This window comes from Watersipora subatra, chromosome 10 (assembly GCF_963576615.1).
Source record: "Watersipora subatra chromosome 10, tzWatSuba1.1, whole genome shotgun sequence".
Classification (NCBI taxonomy): Eukaryota; Metazoa; Bryozoa; class Gymnolaemata; order Cheilostomatida; family Watersiporidae; genus Watersipora; species Watersipora subatra.
In genome coordinates, this window is record NC_088717.1 from 24,150,433 (window position 1) to 24,165,253 (window position 14,821).

The following is a 14,821-nucleotide window of genomic DNA, read 5'->3' on the forward strand; positions in this document are numbered from 1 at the left end:
CCTAGAGTCATCAAGTTTCTTACCTTCTGAAGTGTCGTATTAAGCGTTGGACATCCACCATTTTCAATATGAATTCTTAAAACTACAACAGTAATGATTAAAATCGCATTTTACTATAATTTATAGTCAGTTCTTGAGTCTAAATGCAAGTTGCTAATAAATGCAATTAGGCAAAACTACTATATATTTAATTTATTTACTCTGAGTTGCTCATCAGAACAGCTCAAAGCCAGTGTGGGAGAAAACTCTCAATGCCAATAAAAGTTCACTGAAAATTGACTATATATGTATATATATTAATTTATTGGCAATAATTTTATTTTAAACAAAAAATATTTTCATTTTCTAAATCATGCCATACAATAATCATAAAACAAAACGGGGCAACAGCTAGTCAATAAAGTAAATGGTTTGACATATAACATCGAAATACCTTTCTTTGCTAATACAAAAGATATTAGACAAAACAATGCTAAAAGAGCTAGCAATGATATTTTTCAAAATAATTGTTAGAAATTGTATGCTTAATTTAAAAATATTAAAGGAAAGTGTTATCGAAGTGCAACAAGTTCCAATGATGTTGCGAGTAGTCTTTAATCAGTCGACAAACGGCTGAAAACAGTGAATCATAGACTTGTAAAGATTTCTGCCAAATATGAAACTGTACTGTTTCAAAAAGTATTCATACAAAAATAGCATTTGGCATTTTTGAAAGTTGAAAAATGCTTTACTTGCTAGAAAGCTTTTTTTCTTAAGTACAATAAATAATAATATTATTAGTGCACTAAATCATTTATATGAAAATCACACAAAAATTTGTTATTGTATAGTAAATAGGTGAAAATGCAAAGCAAGATATTTACCGATTTTCTTTTGATTGGTACTTGAGCATAGGTCAAAGGTTACCTACATAGCGATATCAGTAACTGTCTAAATTTATAATTCAAGCTTGCTCTTGTGCTTTGGAGTGTGGTATGAAAATTTTTTTCAGTCACGTGAAGTAAAAAAATTAATAATTTTCGAATAAAAATGCTATTGAGATTTGTGAGCAATTATCTTCATGAAATATCTGGGTGGATCTAAAATTATTGTTAACTAGCAGTAAGCCGGACGTTGCCCGGAATTTGTTCTACTTTCAATCAGATAGCTGCAGCACGCGTGTAGACTTTTCACAAAACTTACTACACTGCTTTGTTAGGACAACAATCCTTGCACGCTTTTGCTGCTGTAATTGTCTTTAATGCGAAGGCTTTTTTATAGTTTCTTATCAGATGAATTGTAATACAGTGGTATGCAAATCCAAACTTTCAAACTAGGTATTTTTTGAAGTGGTCGTACCTTGCTATTAAATAATAGGTATTTAGGAGTTTGGTTCTCACGAACCAAACAGAGTTTTGATGCTAAAAATACTTTGTGATCTTGCGGAAGGCATAGAGCATATATGTGGGACGATTAAAAAAGTCAGCCTAAATGTGGTGAGAATCGTAGTCTTACGCAGACTAACAGCCGCTCATATTAACATACAACGACGAAGTAGTATTCATTAATACAGATAGCAGGCTTTATCATATATCTAATTGAGTGCATACTCATGGAGCTGATGTAAGTTTTATAAAATTGTATCATTTGAAAGATACTTTTGTTCTGAGAATCTGTCTATTGCAAGGTCATTGGAATTATTTGGAATTGGAATCAATTATTTGGCTTTTTTTGAACTTTTTTGATTTTGTCATATGACGCATTTTAAAAATTAAATACCGTAATGGTTTTACAGTATTTCATCTATACTTGCCTTGACCTTATATCAGTTCCTTTTCTATAGATAATATAGAAGATGTGTGCCCGCACAGTTTAAGAGTTTATTATGGGTTTGATTCTATCACTTTGCTTTTTACTTGCCTAAAAGGCTGTAAATTCCTCAAAAATTCTTCCAGCATATTTTGTAAATTCTATGACTATTTATGCAATTATGTATATATACTAGCTGTGCTACCCAACGTTGCCCGAGTAATAAAAACGTTTTTGCCCAGAAAATTGATTTGTACTTAGCGTATATAACATTTGCCATTCTAACTTTCAGACTACATATCATGAGAAAAGTGTTTTGTTTAGTTGAAATAATTTAAGAGAAAATAAAAACAACTGTAAAGTTTTTCAAACTTTGTCAAACAACTGAAACTTTCAAACTTCATATCACGAGGAAGATTTTTTGTGCAGGTCAAATAAATTAAAAAAATAAAACAACTGTAAATGGGTTCATATGTAAATGTGAAATAGTTAGCAAGTATAATAGCTAAATTAAGTCAGTTTTGCTATGATTACAATAAAAAAGGATTTGTTAATGATACAATTAATACAAACAGAGGAAACAAAATAAAAACCCTAAATATGTTGAATTAATAATAACAATTTGTGCATAGAAGCGAAGTGTGTGTATGCGCGTGTGTGTGTGCGTGCGTGCGTGCGTGTGTGTGCGTGTGTGAGCGCGTGTGTAAAAAAGGTTACTGTTCGAAAGAAGATATTTATCAAAACTTTGAATACCTTTGAGGTACCTTTCGATACTGGTACAAATGCAAAATTGAGATATCACACTGTCTTTGTCTGACCAATTGGAGAGAGTATGTCGAGACCATTCCTAGTCGAGATATTGCAATTGTCTGCGTGAAAAAATTGGCCTTGACTCTAGATATAGTGATTAAAACTAATGAAAAATATTTTTTAATAAGGAAGTCGTAATACATGTTCATACGCTATACGGAACATGATAACATCAATGATTAAGATGCCTTATGTAGTTCAGGGGTAGAGCGCTTGGATAACAAACTTGCGGAAGCATTTGTCGTGAGTTCAAATCCATCAGAACGCAAAATTATCATACCAAGATTTTAATAACTATAGCTGAACAACACACATAGGACCAACTTTGAGAAGTAGTTATGTATTTATACGAATGAAATGCCAGGTGTTGCATGGGTATTAAAAATCAGCTTATAAACAATGAGAGGTTATGCCATTGCCTGGCACTTGTTATTAGCCCGGCAGCCTAAAATCAGGCTGCCATTCTCTGACATTGCTCCGTACAGAGAGTGGTTGTGTATTTGCACCCATATAATGACATATACTGCCTAATAAATCCATCCAGCTCATGTGGCTTAATTGGTAAAGGAATGGACTGGCCTAATGATAGGGTCCGAGATCGAGTTTTCTGCTATACAGGTTCTTTATTTTGAGACTTTAATTGGTATAGCCGGACATACACGCAGACAGACATGCAAACACACACACAGACAGACACACCAACAGGCACACAGACAGAGACTCACCACAAAGACGCACCACAGACACGCACTACAGAGACGCACTACAGATACTCACTACAGAGACGCACTACAGAGACACACCACAGAGGCGCGCTACAGAGACGCACCACAGAGACGCACCACAGAGAGGCACCACAGAGACGCACCACAAAGACGCAATCAAATTGTTTTTGGCAAAGTTTATGCTTTGGCAGTAAGCGTGCTATCATAATATCTAAATAAAAGCACTATATTTAGTTATAGAGAGTCCAGTCAGTTCATTTTCTATCTTCTTGATATCAAGAAACAAGATTAACTGTATCAGCATCAACAATAAAAGATGCGCCTTGTTGTTTGGTACACTATGTAATATTCATATATACATAAACATTGACTCCTGAGTGTGTTTGTCTGTTGCTTGCTTGTTGCTATGAATTTGCATACAATTAATATATAATATGACATGACATGCCAAAGTCATGCCAAGATCATTGAGCTTTTGTAAGATTTAGTTATTGACTTTTGTAAAAGAAAAGTTACATTTCAAGCAGTGAGAAAAAGCCAGTGACTTGGGCAGTGTGTTTAAAGATTTGTAACAAGCTTTCACTAGGTTACTGACGCCTTCATTATTAAGATTTCACAATGTTTGTTTTAATTAAAATGCAAACTAATAAAACTTTAAAAATACTCACAAACCAAATGGTCGAGTGATGACCAAAATATGTTAATCTTGTACAAATATGACAATTTTATTGTAGAAAGATGATTTTTTTTAAATGAAGAAAGATGGAAAGATTTACAGAAAAAAGCAGGAACGATGAGGAGAGTGTCACTGGTTGATGCAGCGCTTTTTAAATAAAATCATCGTATACCTAATATCTTTTTTTCTTATGGTTTTATGTCCATGAAAAATTTGTGCAATTCATTTAGAAAGAGCTTATAAATAACTTATCAATGAATTAAAATTAACTTATTAGTATATCTATCATCAGATTTATGTCAAAAAAATAGCAAAGAAGTCATGCTGGAACTGCTAGACATGTTCTTGTTAAAAATTTGACAGCGTGAAACAGAAGGAAAAAAAATCTTGTTAAAAGTTGGGCGGTAAAATAAAAGGATTTTACCAGATTCACGAACTATCACTCAAGGAGATGCATCAGCAAGTAGAGTGGTATTTATATAGCTTCTGACATTAACATAAAAAAGCTTGAAGGCCAAATGAAAATTATCTAGGAACTGAATTAAAAGATCGTTATACATAACCGACATAGATTGTAAAAACAATAGGTAGATTGCAAACAACTAAGAAGTATTGTCCGTGATTATATCAATATGTCTATACTTGCTACCAAATGAATAACAAGAAGGTAAATTACAAAGTTTTTCAAATTAGTTTCATCACAAAAAAGCATTCTAAGTCAGCTACAGACAGTTTTCTATAGGTATTCAGCAAATAAACATGCATAATGAAAATATTATTGTTTTTTGGATCATCAAAAGATTCTTCATAACAGAAACTAAAACTTCATACACTAAAATAAAATCTCTTTAATTGTAAGGAAGCTAATAGAATCTGTCTTTGCTATAGACGCAGTTGAATCCATTTTGGTTTACTATTCAGGACTTAGATCGTTGTGGCCAATTTTAGTTCGGCAAATGTAAAACTGTTTTTTCGCTTTAGCCACATAATTAGGATTTAAAACTGCGTAGAGGACAATATTACCGATGCCGAATAAAGACTGTAACGTAACACAGATTTGAGTTGCAACATACATAACAAGCTTTCTATTTGCAACAGGAAACACCTGCAATAAGAGTATAAGGCACACAGGCGCAAGAGTTGCATAAAAGATGAGAAAAGTACCGACAATGAAAAAGAATGTGTTCTTTAACTCGCGATCCCCTTCTTTAGGCGACTGTCTTCGTCTCATCTTTTTCAGTTCTTTGTAAGTAGCAGTCAGACAAACTTTAGAAATTATGAGTGGCAGAACGAAGAAGGAAGGTGATATCACTAATACGGCTATCGTTTGAGTGTTAACCAAGTCGTTTACTATCTGTCCTCTTAGAAGGCAAGTTATCGCAGGAAGTAAGCCGACAGCAGCAACACCATATAAAATGCTAATTATCCAGACAGCCACCGAAATCTTTCCGGAATTCTGCAGCAATCTTGAAAACTCATATTTAAATGGTCTACAAATGGCGTAGTACCTGTCAAAACTAGCTAGAGCAAGCAGGTAATATCGAGAATACGTTGAAGCAATAATCAGTCCGTCTGCTAACATAGAAGTCAAATCAAGATCAGGAAGATTCGACAGAGAAGTTTGTACAAAGTGTGCTATTGCAGCGCAGCTGAAGATGATATCTGCAACAGACAGATGGAAGAGTATCCAGAAGCAGTGTTGCTTTCGCAAGTTGGGTGAATCACTCAGAACTCGTAAATGAAGTATATTCGTAAAGACAGAGATGATGCTGAGCGAAACACTAAAAACTAAATATTCGAGATGAGATTCTGTTGGTGGACATAAACTCGTCGATGTCCCGTTGTCCATGATACGCCAACTTTAGCTTCTTCAGAAATAATGAAACATTGTAGCTACTACATGCTTTATAAAGTGCTTGTAATATTGATTATATTTGAAGAGTTCATTGTAAAAATGTCAAAGCCTGATTTGATGGTGTAACGATGCCTAAATGTGCAAATGGAATTTGTTTTGACACACCCAACAACATTTTTCTACTGTTGTACAATGTAACAATATTTAAATGTAAGCAGATGCTCATTTAAGTCTTTGGTGCTGACAGCATACATGTAGACACACATGTACCCTGGTAATTGGTAAGGGATTGGGCTGGTGAACAGGAGGCTCCAAGAAAAATTGTCTGCGATATGGATTTTTCATTCCAAGATTTTAATAACTATAGACGGCCATATCAAAGGACAGACTGACCAACTTTGAGGTTTATATTTATATAGATTTACAGTTTTACCAGCCTAATCTTTGCACTTCGTATCATAAAAAATGTTTTTGTGCATTTCAAATAAATTAAAAGAAAAATAAGCAATGGGTACATAGAAGTGCGTATGTATAAAAAGGTTACTGTTGTTGCGGAAGCTCGTTGTATTCAGAGTGTTGATGGACATGTGATACAAAGGTTTTTCCGCAAAAGAATTATTTTTATTTAACATATTTAACCTACAACCTTTACCATTCTAACTTTCAAACTTAATATATTGAAAAAACATGTTTTTGTGCATTCCAAATAAATTGAAAAAAAATAAAACAACTATAAAAGAAAACAACAAGCGCATATAGGCAGTTGCATCGTATGTATCAAGTCATATCGCTGTGATACTTTTATTGTGTGCCGTCGTACGTGTCTTAGACTATACCACTTGTCAAAGCTACTAGAATCGTGCTCGCTAAAAAATCTGGTTAGCCAATTAAAAGCGTTTCGTTGACGAATTCGGTGTGCATGCACAGCTCAGATGATTCTGTGATATTCGGCCAAATAAATCTGTGAATTCTGTGAAATTCGTGAATTCGGTTAGATTGAACAAATAATTCGTTACGTGTGGCCGGACCTTTAGGCAGTATGGGGAAGATATAAGGAAGAGTAATAAAAGATGGACGCTCTTCTTCATCTTCACATCAATACATGTTATGACATCAGCTTACACCAGCAACGTTGGAAGCTGTAAGATTAAACTATATTACAGAACAGCTTGGTTGTCTCAAGGATTTGTATGATAATTTCATTTCTGACTTTGAGCACAGAATCAATCCACTGTCTCTTATGGAAATTGCTGTTTTGTCTTTTTGACTTTAGAGACAAGGACCTGTCAATCAAGTTTGTGGAAAAGATTAAGCTGAAGATAAAAGGCCATAAGGAGGCAAGCATCCTGGCAGAAACGGCTCTCGGAAATATCTACATAAGGACTCGTGAGCTCCCTGAACTTAAGAAAATAATTGAGGCAACTCAATTGTGCTTAGACGAGTTCGATGGTGTAACGACAGTTCACAGCAGGTTTTATGAGCTTTCTAGTGATTATTACAAACTGAAAGGTAACCATGCAAGCTACTACCGTGAGACCTTGCCATACCTCGGCTGCATTGACCTCTCTGAGCTGCCTAAAGACAGATAATATGAGAGAGCTTACAGTCTTAGTCTTGCAGCTCTGTCAGTTGAGGGCATTTAGAACTTTGGGGAGCTGCTTGCCTACTCCATCCTTGAGGCTATTAAGAATACAGACAAGCAGTGGATAGTGGATCTCATGTATGCTTTCAATTTTTTAGACAGAAAGTTTGAGAGCAGTCAACCGACTTGCTCAGCAAACAGCCGGACCTAACAAAGGCCTACCAAAAGCTCAAGATGAAGATTTTTTGCTTCGACTTATGGAGATGACATTCAACCGACCTTTAAACAATCATCATATTACACTTGAGAAGATTGCAAAAGAGACGAGGGTGAAGATTAATGACTAGGCCAGAGAATTGTGCAGGATTTAGAAGTTAATGGAATAAATGTGGAATTTTCGTTTGACATTGGGGCTGAGGAGTCAATAGTAACCGAGGCAACAGTCAATAAGTTGAATCTGCGGTTAAAGAAACCGTCGACAGATCTAGAAACTGCTGATGATAGTGAGTTAAAAGTGGTTGGAAGTGTGGTAGTTCATATGTAAAGTAAAAACAGGCACATGGATGCTGAAAATCATGTGGTGAAAGGATTGAAAAGGAATTTTTTGTGAATAACTGAGTTGAAGCAGCTAAAATTATTTGCTGTTGTAAATGCGTTATGCGAAAGCAAGTTTGAGCCTGTTAAGGAGTGTAGAAGTATTAAGCCAGTTAAGCCATTTTTGTTGAGATACCATTATTACTGGGTCAAGTTATGTTTCAGATGATGTCAAGTTGCAAAACCTGACAAATACATCTGACAGAGAGAGCAAAGTTAAAAAAGGTCACACAGGTCAAGATTTGTGGACTGGTGAAACCAAGGAAGTGACGAGTAGCGGATGCGCAGTAATACAAAAGTCTACCGAAAACCAGCTCAAGGACAGTGGTGGAGAAATTGGTAGTCAAGGGGGGACAGCCAAAAGCACCAGAGAGATGAGTGTCTATGGGACATAACAGGAAACACATTCACGCTGACGTAAGTGAAGGTGCTAAGAAAGTAGCTGAACCAGTATCTGTATTGAAAAAGGTTGGCTCTTTTTTAGCTGAGGTATCCAGCAATGGAATGTTAGACAGAGATAGTCATGAGAGAAAGGTAGCAGAGATTGAGCAAGAGGAAAAGGAGGTGCGGAGAAAGTCAAAGGAGAATGTGGCTAAAAGCCATACGCGAGGCAGCAGTCATGGAGTTGGAAAATGTCAAGGTATTCAGAGTAGCTGTCCAAGAGCTAGCCGAGGTTCAGAGGAGAAATGCTGGTGCAGACCTGCGCTGGTGGCAGGTGAGGTCGTGCTAGATAGGTCTGGGCCTATGACAACTCCCAGCTCTGTGGTGCCATTCCCTGTGCAGCCGATTAGGGCCCAGGAAGTGACCTCCTACAGGATGCTTGTCGAGCCCACCTCTTATTGGGGAGAGCGAGGTAAAGATGGAAGAGACAGAGATGAGGTTGAGGAGTCATTACTGACCCAACCAAAAGACTCTGGGCTAGTCAGGGTTAGTGGAAGTAATGTTGGAGATGTTGGTAGAAGTAGTGGCAGTGATCACGGTGAAAGTATTGGTAGCGGTGGAGGTCAGGGTGATAAAAAAGTGAGTACAGACTGGCAGTAGAGCTGTCAGTAACGAAGATAGTATTGTTGACGGTGGCCCAGAGTCAGACAAGCCAGAGGCATAGCCTATGGAGACTGCCCTAACAGAGTCAACAAACGAGCAACACAGGTAAGGTAAGTTACTACGTCTGCTTTTTGGTCATGATGGGGTAGCCCAAAACAACAAGAAAAAAAGAAAGGGCGTGTTGTATTGTGGAATTTGTTAGGCCCAGGCTATGTTGGTGTCCGAGCTCAAGGCAGTACAGGTGGTCTTGGTGATAACGGTGAGTGCATAAAGCTAGATAAAGCTAGTGGGTAAAGCTAGTAGATTAGCTAGTGTAAGGCAGTATGGGGAGGATATAAGAAAGTGTAATGAAATACAGACGCTCTTCTTCATCTTCACCTTAATACATGTAAGTGTACACATTTATACAACATTTAGTGGTTATGATCTGCATAAAATGTAACATTGCAATGTACTATGTGCAGTACGTACCGTGGATAATTCTTACTTTCGAGACAGACGTATAGTATACACGTTGATTTATGTTGCACATCATGTTCATACACGTCATGTTCAGAAGCTTGCATAATGGGGTACTAATATTTATTGCTTTTACTGTTAAATAGTGATTTTTTAAAATATTTCAAATTAAACTCTACCAGTTAAATCTATTAACAGCTACATGTAAATTAGCTGTGAAAGGCACTTATTTGACTGTTTTTGTGAGGAAATTACAAACAAATATAAATCATTGTCACTTGATCAGCATTCAATGTGTAAGACATCAACTTGTCTATTTATGGAACAATTTATTCAAAGTGATATAATGGTGTTGACCTGAGTATTTCTGCCTCAACCAACTAAACATTTATTGAACAACCATTATGTCATTATAACAACAATGCTGTAACATGTCTAAGAAAGTCACTAATTTACACAATTACGCTGTTTTATTAATATTAACATTATCTGCTGACAATCATTGCTAAGATGTCTAAAATTAATAATCTCATTTGTCTGCCTTCAAGATTTATTCTCGTTATATTCTACACAACGTATTTATACGTCTGTCTGTGAACTTGGATTGTAAAACGTTAAATTTTAGCTCATGTTTTGCTTCGCATATACCAAACGGTTTTTGGCAAAGTGTGTGCTTAAAGCCTAAGAAAAGCCCAATATTCAGTTATAGTGAGTTCATTCAGTTCATTTTCTATCATTTTAATGTCAACAACCAAAATTTTTTTTATCTTCATAATATCAACAAGCAAGAATTACTGTATTAACATCAACAGTAAAAGATGCGCCTTGTTGTTTGGTACACTCTGTAGTATTCATATATACACAAATATTGACTCCTGGTTGTGTTTGTTCGTTGCTGGCTTGTTGCTACACGTTTGTATGTAATTAATAATTTACTATGAAACAACATATGTTGTTTTCTTTTAAAAAAATCGATAATTAGTTGTTACAAAGCTCAATGATTTTGACATATGTCAAGATCATTGAACTTTGTAACATCTAATTATCGATTTTTTTAAAGAAAAATTACATTTCAAGCAGTGAGAAGAAGCCAGTGACTTGGGCAGTGAGATTAAAGATTTGTAACAAACTTTCACTAGGTTACTGACGTCTTCTTTATTAAGATTTCACAATGTTTGTTTTAATTAAAATTAAAATTAACAATTGCTTTTGGCAAAGGTTTGCTTTGGCAGTAAACATGTTTTCATAATTTCTATTTTAAAGCAATATATTTAGTTATAGAGAGTCCAGCCAGTTCATTTTTTATCCTTTTAATATCAACAAACAAGAATAACTGTATTAACATCAACGATGAAAGATGCCCTTCGTTGTTTGGTATGCTATATAACATTTATGTATACGTAAACATGAACTCCTTAGCGTGTTTGTCTGTTGCTTGCTTGTTGCTACGCATTTTTATACAATTAATATATACTATGCAACAACATTTCAAAATCCTGCTAAGATCATTGAGCTTTGTAAGATCTAGTTATTGATTTTTTTTAAAGAAAAGTTACATTTCAAGCAGTGAGAAAAAGTCAGTGACTTGGGCAGTGAGATTTAAGATTTGTAACAAGTTTTTACTAGGTTACTGACGTCTTCATTATTAAGATTTTACTATGTTTGTTTTAATTAAAATGCAGACAAACAAAACTTTAAAAAGCCTCACAAACCAAATGGTCGAGTGATGACCAAAATATGTTAATCTTGTATGAATATGGCAAACTTATAGCGGAAAGATGATTTACGCCATTCATGAGATGAGAAGAGCGTGATTGCTGCAGCATCTTTGTAAATGAAGCCATTGTATACCTAGTATCTTTTTTCTTGTGGTTTTATGTCTATGACAACTCCGTGCAAGGTATTTAAAAAGGGTTTATAAATAACTTTTCAATGAATTAAAATTAGCTTATTGTTATATCTATCATCAGACTTATGTCAAAAAATTTGCAAATTAGTCGTACAGGGGAGAACTGCTAGACATTCTTTTCAAAAATTTAACAGTGAGAAATAAAAGGATCTTGCCAGTACCCACGAACTATCGCTCAAGGAAATGTAGCAACAAGCATAGTAATATTTGAGTAGCTTCTCACATTAATTTGAACCTGAAAGAGCCTGAGGTGCAGATGGAAGTTATCTAAAAACTGAATTAAGCGATCGTTATACATAACCGACATAGATTGTAAAAGATAGGTAGTTTTTAAACAATTATGAAGCAGTGTCCGTGATTATATTAATATGTCTATATTTGCTACCAGATGAATAATAAGAACGTAAATGACAAAGTTTTCTGAGAAAATATAGTGAATGCTTTAGGATTCATTCTAGTAACATATTGCAAAACATTTGTCACCAAAAAAACCACTCCAAAACAGCTACACATAGTTTTTTATAGGTATTCACTGAATAAACATACATAATAAAAATACTAATGTGTTTTTGGGTTACCAACACATTCCTTATAAAAGAAACTAAAGGTTCACACACTAAGGTAAGATCTATTTAACTGTAAGGCGGCTAATAGAATCTATATTTGATAAAGAACTAGTTGAATTCATTTTGGTTTACTCTTCAGGACTAAGATCATTGTGGCCAATTTTTGTTTGACAAATGTGAAACTGTTTTTTTGCCTTAGCCACATAATTAGGATTTAAAACTGCGTAGAGGACAATATTACCGATACCAAATAAAGACTGTAACGTAACACAGATTTGAGTTGCAACATACATAACAAGCTTTCTATTTGCAACAGGAAACACTTGCAATAAGAGTATAAGGCACACAGGCGCAAGAGTTGCATAAAAGATGATAAAAGTGCCAACAATAAAAAAGAATGTGTTCCTTAACTCGCGATCCCCTTCTTTAGGCGACTGTCTTCGTCTCATCTTTTTTAGTTCTTTGTATGTAGCAGTCAGACAAACTTTAGAAATTATGAGTGGCAGAATGAAGAAGGAAGGTGATATCACTAATACAGCTATCGTTTGAGTGTTAACCAAGCTGTTTACTATTTGTCCTCTTAGAAGGCAAGTTATCGCAGGAAGTAGGCCGACAGCAGCAACACCATATAAAATGCTAATTATCCAGACAGCGGATGAAATTTTTCCGGAATTCTTTAGCAATCTTGAAAACCCATATTTGAATGGTCTACAGATAGCATAGTACCTGTCAAAACTAGCCAGAGCAAGCAGGTAATATCGGGAATATGTTGAAGCAATAATCAGTCCGTCTGCTAACATGGAGGTCAAATCAAGATCAGGAAGATTCGACAGCGACGTTTGTACAAAGTGCGCTATTGCAGCGCAGCTGAAGATGATATCTGCAACAGACAGATGGAAGAGTATCCAGAAAGAGTGTTGCTTTCTCAGGTTGGGTGTATCACTCAGAACTCGTAAATGAAGTATATTCGTAAAGACAGAGATGATGCTGAGCGCGACACTAAAAACTAAATATTCAAGGTGAGGTTCCCTTGGTGGACATAAACTCGTCGATGTCCTGTTGTCCATGATACTTCAACTTTAGTTTCTTCAGAAATAAAGAAACATTGTAGCTCGTACATGTCTCATGAAGTGTTTGTAATATTGATTATACTTGAAGAGTTCATTGTAAAATGTCATAGCCTGACTCGATGCTGCGAATATTGCTGTCTATTGGGATATGATGCCTAAAAATTGCACATAGAAATTGTTTTGACACACCCAACAACGTGTTTCTACTGTGGTGCAATGTATTAACATGTGAATGCAAATGTAAACCTTTGGTGATGACAGCATACATGTAGACACACACGCACGCACACATACACACACACACACGCACACACACATAAACATATACGCATGTATCTATAGGCTTGCTGGGTTCGTTGTATCCAAAGTTTTGATGGACGTGTAATAAAAAGGTTTTTGCACAAAAAACTTACTTTTATTCAACATATACAACATTTATCGTTTTAACTTTTAAACTTCATATTGTGAAATGAATGTTTTTGTGCATTTAAAATAAATATTAAAAAAATTAAAGTGACTGTAAAGGTTTTTAAACTTTTTCAAACAACTATAACTTTTAAACTTCACATCATGAAAAATGAGTTTTTCGCATTTGAAATTAATTGAGAAAAAAATAATACAACTGTGAAAGCGTTTAAATGTAAACGTGGTACAATTAAAAAGTAATGGCTAAATAATTTTTGTTTGGCTGATTAAAATGAAAAATGATTTGGTAATGATACAATTAATACAACTGAGAAAACAAAATAAAAAGCATATGTTTGTTGAATTAATAATAAAAATTCGTGGGCAAAAATTTGTGTATAAAAAACTTTTACTATGCAGTAACTTTAGTGTATTTAGCGGTTATGATCTACAATAAAATGTAACATTACAATGTATAATGTGCAGTATGTAATGTAGGGAGTTCTTACTTTTGATACAGACGTAGAACATAAACATTAAATTTAACGTAAATGAATTCATTTTACTAAACACATACTTGAAGCTAAAGTTTTAATATGTATTTTACTAAAATAAACTTAAATTTTGTCAACGTCTAAAGTTTCATCATCATCTAAAATTTTCTCACCATTTTCTCACCTGTTTCTCAGCTGTTTCTGGTTTCCCTTTTACTATAATCCATAAAGAATAATGCTGAGTTGAAAGAGAGTAAGCATTGTATCTCTTTTAGGCGTTGTGAGAGGGGTTTCAGCAAATATCATATCAAAATTTTCATTATGTTGACGTAATTGGTACACCAACTGCCAAATTTTAACTTTGACAAAAAAGCCTTTGTTGATATCGCATAGCAAAAAAAATCAAAAAAAAATTGTTGTTTTGTATGGGAACTACAGAAAACATCTATAGAACTATAAATATACTACTGTAGATGAAATAAAGATCTACAAACTATAGAATAATTATGGGCCTACTTGTTACACCTGCAAATCTTCAATGGCGCCCAGGACTGCTAGCATACAAGAAGAAAAAAATTTTATTACTCGCGCCTGGCGTTACGCGGGTAATAAAAATTTGTAAGCAGAACATTTGTTTTTAAACAACATATACAGCAGTTGCCATTTTAACTTTGAAATGATGGTGTTTGTTTACTTTTGTGTGTATTATAAGTTCAATTAACTTTATGCTATATCTATATATTTAAAAATCTAAGGTCACATGTCTATGAGATAAATTAGCAATAAATATCTAATTTTACTGTCTACTGGTACCCTAGCAGTTTCAAGTGAAGTGAGAGATCAG

At 34.7% G+C, this 14,821-nt stretch overlaps 1 pseudogene; it reads left to right on the forward strand.

Annotated features, from left to right (window-relative positions):
* The first annotated feature begins 3,180 nt into the window (after positions 1 to 3,180).
* LOC137406902 (26S proteasome non-ATPase regulatory subunit 13-like) lies at positions 3,181 to 7,783 on the forward strand (annotated as a pseudogene).
* The last annotated feature ends 7,038 nt before the right edge of the window (positions 7,784 to 14,821 follow it).